Genomic DNA, 6787 nt, shown 5'->3' on the forward strand with positions numbered 1-6787 from the left:
ACAGTATCACAGTAATTTCCCTAGTAGCCCAGACTTTATCTCTGGAGTGAGTCAAGTCCTCAGGAATCTAGGCACCATCTCTTTAGGAAATCTTCCATTTAACAATATTCTCTTGATTTCAATGACATGTGACATATATACAAATAGTATGAGTGTACAGATCATAAGTAGATAGCTTGATAAGTTTTTCATATGTATAAAACAGTGTAACCACCATCCTGATTAAGAACATATTGAGCACCCCAGCAAGCTCAGCTGAGCTTCTTTCTAGTCAGTATCTCTCAAAGAGAAGTGCTATTTTAGCTTCTTTCACTTAATGAATTTGTCTGTTTTTGAGCTACATGTAAATAGGATCATACTGTATGTACTTTCTTGAATACATGTTTGGCTTCTTTTTTGCAACATATTTTTGAGAGTCGCTTATGTTGCTTCACGTGGCTATACTTCGTTTTTAGTTGTGCTTTATTCCACTGTACAAACAAGCCACAGTTGATGGACATTTGGACTGTTTTCCCTTTATGGTAATTACAAGTAAAGCTGCTACAAACATTCTTATGTTAAACTTTTTGGTGCGTGTATATACTAATTTTGTTATGTATATACCCAGGAGTGAAATTGCTGACTTACGGGGAATATATTCAGCTTTTGTAGAGGTAGCCAGTTTTCCAAGGCCCAGTTTTTACCAATCTACACCCTCCCCAGCCATGGTTCCCTACATCATTGTTGACACTTGATATTGATATTCAACCGACCCAGCACCACTAATTGAAAGGACTGTCTTTTCTCTCTGAATCAGTGGTATTTTTGTCACACATTTTCTGGACTTGTCTTCTGTTCTATTTGCCTACCCTCGGGCCACTTTACCATCTCAAGTATTTTAACTTTATACTAAATATTGATATTTGGTGGTATCTGTAGCTTTGTTTTTTGTCAAGATGGCCTTGGTTATTTTTGGCTGTGAGCATCTTCATACACATTTAATGGTCATTTTATTAATTTCTCAGAAAGAACCCTGCTGGAATATTGAGTGGGATGGCATTGATTCTATAGATAAGAGGGAAGAATTTCTGTCTAAACAATATTGAGTTTTCCAGTTTATGAACTATCTCTTACTTGCTGCCATTAATTTCAGTATTCTTTAATTTCTCTCAACAGTACTTTGAACTTTACAGTACCTGACCTGGCTATTGTGTGAGTTCATATTTTGGATTAAATCGTAAGATTAATGGATGGAAATGAGCTTTATGAACTGTGAAATGTTATGCTCATTATTAACCAGGGAAAAACACATTTATATTTGCTTTTATAAGAGCCCCCACATCCCCCTTCATTTTTTTCTGATGACTCTCAATTTTGTTGTCAAGCTATCAAGCTTTCTAGAGGCTCTAACATCTCTCCTGAATATCCAAGTCACTCCAGGCCTATTCTCCATGATTCTTGTGCATCCATAGAAAAGGATGACCTTTTCTACTTTATCTTTCTACTTTATCTTTCTTTTACAAAGTTGCCATCCATTATCTAAATCCAGGGACCCATGGATTCACCTATTGAAATAGCATTTCTTGAGCACATACTATTGGGTATGAGTTGGTTGTCTACCCAGCAGCCATCCCCCGTTCTGCACTGCGGAGAGTACTCTCATTTTGTTCATGCGTCAGTTGACGATACACCCAGAGAAGATGGGCTTCTCTCTTCCCCTGGCCTCAGGGCATGGGCCTCAATTGGCCTAAGCCAGGCATACTCATCTCTTTCTTTTTAGCAGTGACTGGCTTAGCATTGTCATGTCCTCTGTTCTTGGCAATGAACAGTAAGGATCAGAAAACCTCTGATGCTCTGATATCATTGAATTAACCTGTCTGGACTACCTATGCCTGAGCTTTTTGTGGAAGAAATAACAAACCTATGTCATTGTCAATTAAACCACTTTTAGTTCAGTTCTCTCTTACATGCAGCCCAAAACACCTTTGTCAACTAATTGTCTTAGTTTGAGTTCTTGCTGAAGCAGCCTCTGAGGCAAGGATTTGGGCGGAAATAGTCTATTAGGCTAGGCAAGATAAGGGAAAGGGGAGAGCCCAGGAAGGGAAGGGAGCTGATAAAGTGTTCATTATCAGGCTAGTTACCACTGTAGGGTTCACAGAGTTTACTCTCTCTCTGCTTAACTCTGCAAAATGGCAAAGAACAGGGGTTTGTAGGCTGCAGTCTTCAGCCAGTCTGGCTTGTCACGTGTTTTGTAAAGTTTTGTTGGAATACATTCACTCCAATTCACTTGTATACTGTCCATGGCTCTTGCGTCCTACAGCGGCAGAGTGGAGTAGCTCTGAGAGACTGTATGATCCACAAAGCCTAAAATATTTATTACCGTCTGGCCTCTGAATAAGGGGCTTTCCTGGTGGCTCAGATGGTAAAGAATCTGCCTGCAGTGCATGAGACTGGGTTTGGTCCCTGCATTGGGACGATCCCCTGGAGAAGGGAGTGGCTACCCACTCCAGTATTCTTGCTTGGAGAATTCCGTGGATAGAGGAGCCTGGCGGGCTACAGTCCATGAGGTTGCAAAGAGTTGGACACGACTGAGCAACTAACACTCATTCACTCATTCCTCTGAGAAAGAAGTGTGTTGACCCTAGTTTATGAGAACATGCATGCTTAAGTTATCTCCCCTGAGGGAGTGGAGGAACTGGGTATTTATACATACCTCAAGTCAGCCCTACTCCCAAGGGTGTATTAATTCCCCAGTACTTCGAACTTACCACATGCACAGACAGAGTGGGCCCAGGCCGCCATCAATGGGTTCTACTCCAAGCAAAGATATGTGGAGATTGGCCATTGACAGTTGGACAGATGTGAACCCTAGTTGCTGCTGCTACTGCTGCTGCTAAGTCGCTTCAGTCGTGTCCGACTCTGTGCAACCCCAGAGACGGCAGCCCACCAGGCTCCCCCGTCCCTGGGATTCTCCAGGCAAGAACACTGGAATGGGTTGCCATTTCCTTCTCCAATGAATGAAAGTGAAAAGTGAAAGTGAAGTCGCTCAGTCATGTCCGACTCTTGGAGACCCCATGGACTACAACCTACCGGGCTCCTCCATCCATGGGACTTTCCAGGCAAGAGTACTGGAGTGGGTTGCCATTGCCTTCTCCATGAACCCTAGTAGTAAGATCCAAATGGACTGTGCACCCACAGGGACTGCACCATCAATAGAGCCACAGAAGTAAGGTTGTAGCCAAGGTTGGAAACTCCCGAACATTTAAAACTTAAAAAAAAAATTATTTTTTAGCTGTGCTGAATCTTCACTGCTGTGTGGGCTTTTCTCTAATTGTGGTGCAGGGGCTTCTCATTTTGGTGGCTTCTCTTGCTGTGGAGCACAGGCTCTAGCGTGCACAGATTTTAGTAGCTATGGCACCTGGTCTGTCTCGGTAGTTGCAGTTCCCAGGCTCTTGGAGTACAGGCTCAGTCGTTGTAGTGCATGGGCTTAGTTGCTCCGTGGCTTGTGGGATCTTCCTGGACCAGGAATCAAAGCCATGTCTCCTGCATTGGCAGGTGGATTCTTTAAAGATCTAGGTAAAATTAACTCTAACCAGTTCCTGCTCACTCAGGGATGGGGGTCTTCTCAGGATCCTACTCACCTCTGTAGCTCCCCCACACTCTCTCTGTACACAGAACTTGGCCTCTTCTGCAATGCCTACTGGAAGCCTACTCACACTGGGGGTTCATGGCACTCTACTGAAGCTGGGGGCCTCAGGACTGGATGATTGTCTGGCACACCCAGACTTCTAGATCCTTCTCTTCTCTCTCTAACTCTGTCCCTCCCCCTTTCCCATAGGGCTTCAAAACCTTTTTTCTCTTTATTGTACAGCTCTTTTCCTGCTAGTGTCCACCTCCAAATTTCCTTTCCTAAATGCTTTTAGGGCCTCAGAAAAACAAGGGGCTCATCTTTGATCAAGTTAAAGAAGACCAAAAAGAACAAAAAAACCCCTATTTTTTATGTTTTTCCTCCAGACCAAAACACATCTTGTTTGTAGAGTCATGTGAGGGCCCCCTTTGGAAACATTTTCCTGTGTTCTGTGATTCTGCCAAATCCTCCAAGTTTCATCTCTTCCTTTGCCAGGTTAGTTTCAGGATTCACACAGTCAAGTGGTTGGAACACACATTTGGCCTGGTCTGCTTGTGTTTTGCTTTCTAAAACGGAGATAGCATGTCTCACTCTGAATGATGTTAGACCTGCAGAGCTGTGGAGCTCAACCTTTTTGGTACCAGGGACTGATTTCGTGGGAGACACTTTTTCCATGGATTGGGGGTGAGGGGGTGGTTTTGGGATGATTCAAGTGCATTACATTCATTGTGCGCTTTTTTTGGTCAGTTGCTAAGCTGTGTCTGACTCTTTGTAACACCATAGACTACAGCATGCCAGGCTTCCCTGTCCTTCACTATCTCCTGGAATTTGCTCAACCTCATGTGCATTGAGTCAGTGATGCCATCCAACCATCTCATCCTCTGTCATCCCCTTCTCCTCTTGCCCTCCATCTTTCTCAGCATCAGGGTCTTTTCCAGTGAGTCAGATCTGCACATCAAGTGGCCAAAGTATTGGAGCTTCAGCTTCAGCATCCGTCCTTCTAACAAATATTCAGGATTGATTTCCTTTAGGAATTGACTGGTTTGATCTCCTTGCAGTCCAAGGGACTCTCAAGAGTCTTCTCCAACACCACAGTTCACAAGCCTCAGTTCTTCAGTGCTCAGCCTTCTTGGTAGTCCAACTCTCACATCCATACATGACTACTGGAAAAACCATAGCTTTGACTATACAGATCTTTGTTGGCAAAGGAATGCAGGAATGTCTCTGTTTTTTAATATGCTGTCTAAGTTGTCATAGCTTTTCTTCCAAGGAGCAAACGTCTTTTAATTTCGTGGCTGCAGGCACAGTCTGTAGTGATTCTAAAGCCCAATAAGATAAAATTTGTCATTGTTTCTACTTTTATTTCTAAGCTAGTGCCACCGCTGATCTGACAGCAGGTACCAGTCTGAGGCTTGAAGTTTGGGGACCCTTGCTATAGTGCATCATGTCGTTACATTGCGTCAACTCCTTGGAAGAACTCTCTGTCTTGATTTCTTGATAGCTATTTAAGTAGGGCAACTAAAGGCAGTCTAGAAAGTTCCCTTCATATAAAAGTTCCCAAGAGCTTAGATCTCCACTTTAATTTTTTTGGGGAGGATAGTAGTTGGTATATAAGTGAAAAGTGATTAATACTAAGAAAACAGAATCAGGTTCAGCAAATTCTGCAATGTGAATTGTGCTCGGAAAGGTCCCACCAGTAAAGCATTTACAAGGGGTCCTGGGTTCTTCTGCTCCCACAAGGAAAATTCCAGGTCAGTTTCATCCCCTATATGCAAGTAGAAAGTTTAGGAATGTACTTTTGATTATGTAAAATTTGTTCTTTTTCATTCCTCTCAAATGATCTGATTGTTTCCTTAGCTCATTTAGAAGTAAAAATAGAATGATTAGACAATTTAAATATTTTAAATATATTTGTGTTCATTTCCAGGAAGTCAGTTCACCCTCCCAGACTTGTGTCAGTTCCATTCAGTTCAGTGGGTCAGTTGTGTGTGACTCTCTGTGACCCCGTGGACTGCAGCACGCCAGGCCTCCCTGTGCTTGTATCAGAGTTTTGTTTTCCAACCCAGCATGTGTCTCTGCTGTACATTTTCAATATTTAAAATGAAAGATTACTTTTCATTGGAATTCTCTAGGTTTTAGAGAGAAATCTCTCTTTTATTTTTTAAGCCAGAGAATCAAACAACACCTCTTGCAGGCTTTGACATCTAGCTGAATTACTGAAAAACAGTGGGGTTCAAGAACCTGAGTTTATTTTATTTGTTATTTTTCCAGCTTTATTGAGATATCGTTGACAAATAACATTGTGTAAGTTTAAGGTACACAATGTCATGGTTTGATATATTGATATCCTGTGAAATGATTATCACAATAAGGTTAGTTAGCACATCTATCACTTCACATAGTTAACATTTGTGTGTGTGTGTATGAACATTTATGATCTATTCTCTTAGCAGCTTTCAACTATAGAGTTCATTACTGCTAACTGTAATCGCCATGCTGTACATTAGGTTCCCAGAAGTTATTTATCTCATAACTGGAAATTTGTAATCTTTGACCAATATCTCCCCATTTTCCCCACCCTCAGCCCTGGTAACCACCAATCTACTCTATGAGTTTCTATGAGTCTGAATTTTTTAGATTCCACATATAAATTACATCATACAGTGTTTGTCCTTCTCTGTCTGACTTATTTCATTTTGCGTAATGTCCTCAAGGTCCATCCATCTTGTTGCAAATCGCAGGATTTTTTTTTTTTGGCCGAATAAATTCCATTATTGGAATAATAATTCCAATAATTATTGTTGGACTGTGAAGAAGGCTGAGCACCGAAGAATTGATGGTTTTGAACTGTGGTGTTGGAGAAGACTCTTGAGAGTCCCTTGGACTGCAAGGAGATCCAACCAGTCCATTCTGAAGGAGATCAGCCCTGGGATTTCTTTGGAAAGAATGATGCTAAAGCTGAAACTCCAGTACTTTGGCCACCTCATGCGAAGAGTTGACTCATTGGAAAAGACTCTGATGCTGGGAGGGATTGGGGGCAGGAGGAGAAGGGGACAACAGAGGATGAGATGGCTGGATGGCATCACTGACTCGATGGACATGAGTCTCAGTGAACTCCAGGAGTTGGTGATGGACAGGGAGGCCTGGCGTGCTGTGATTCATGGGATCAGAAAGAGTTGG

Source organism: Bison bison, unplaced genomic scaffold (genome assembly GCF_000754665.1).
Source record: "Bison bison bison isolate TAMUID 2011002044 unplaced genomic scaffold, Bison_UMD1.0 scf7180017864072, whole genome shotgun sequence".
In the NCBI taxonomy this organism is placed as follows: domain Eukaryota; kingdom Metazoa; phylum Chordata; class Mammalia; order Artiodactyla; family Bovidae; genus Bison; species Bison bison.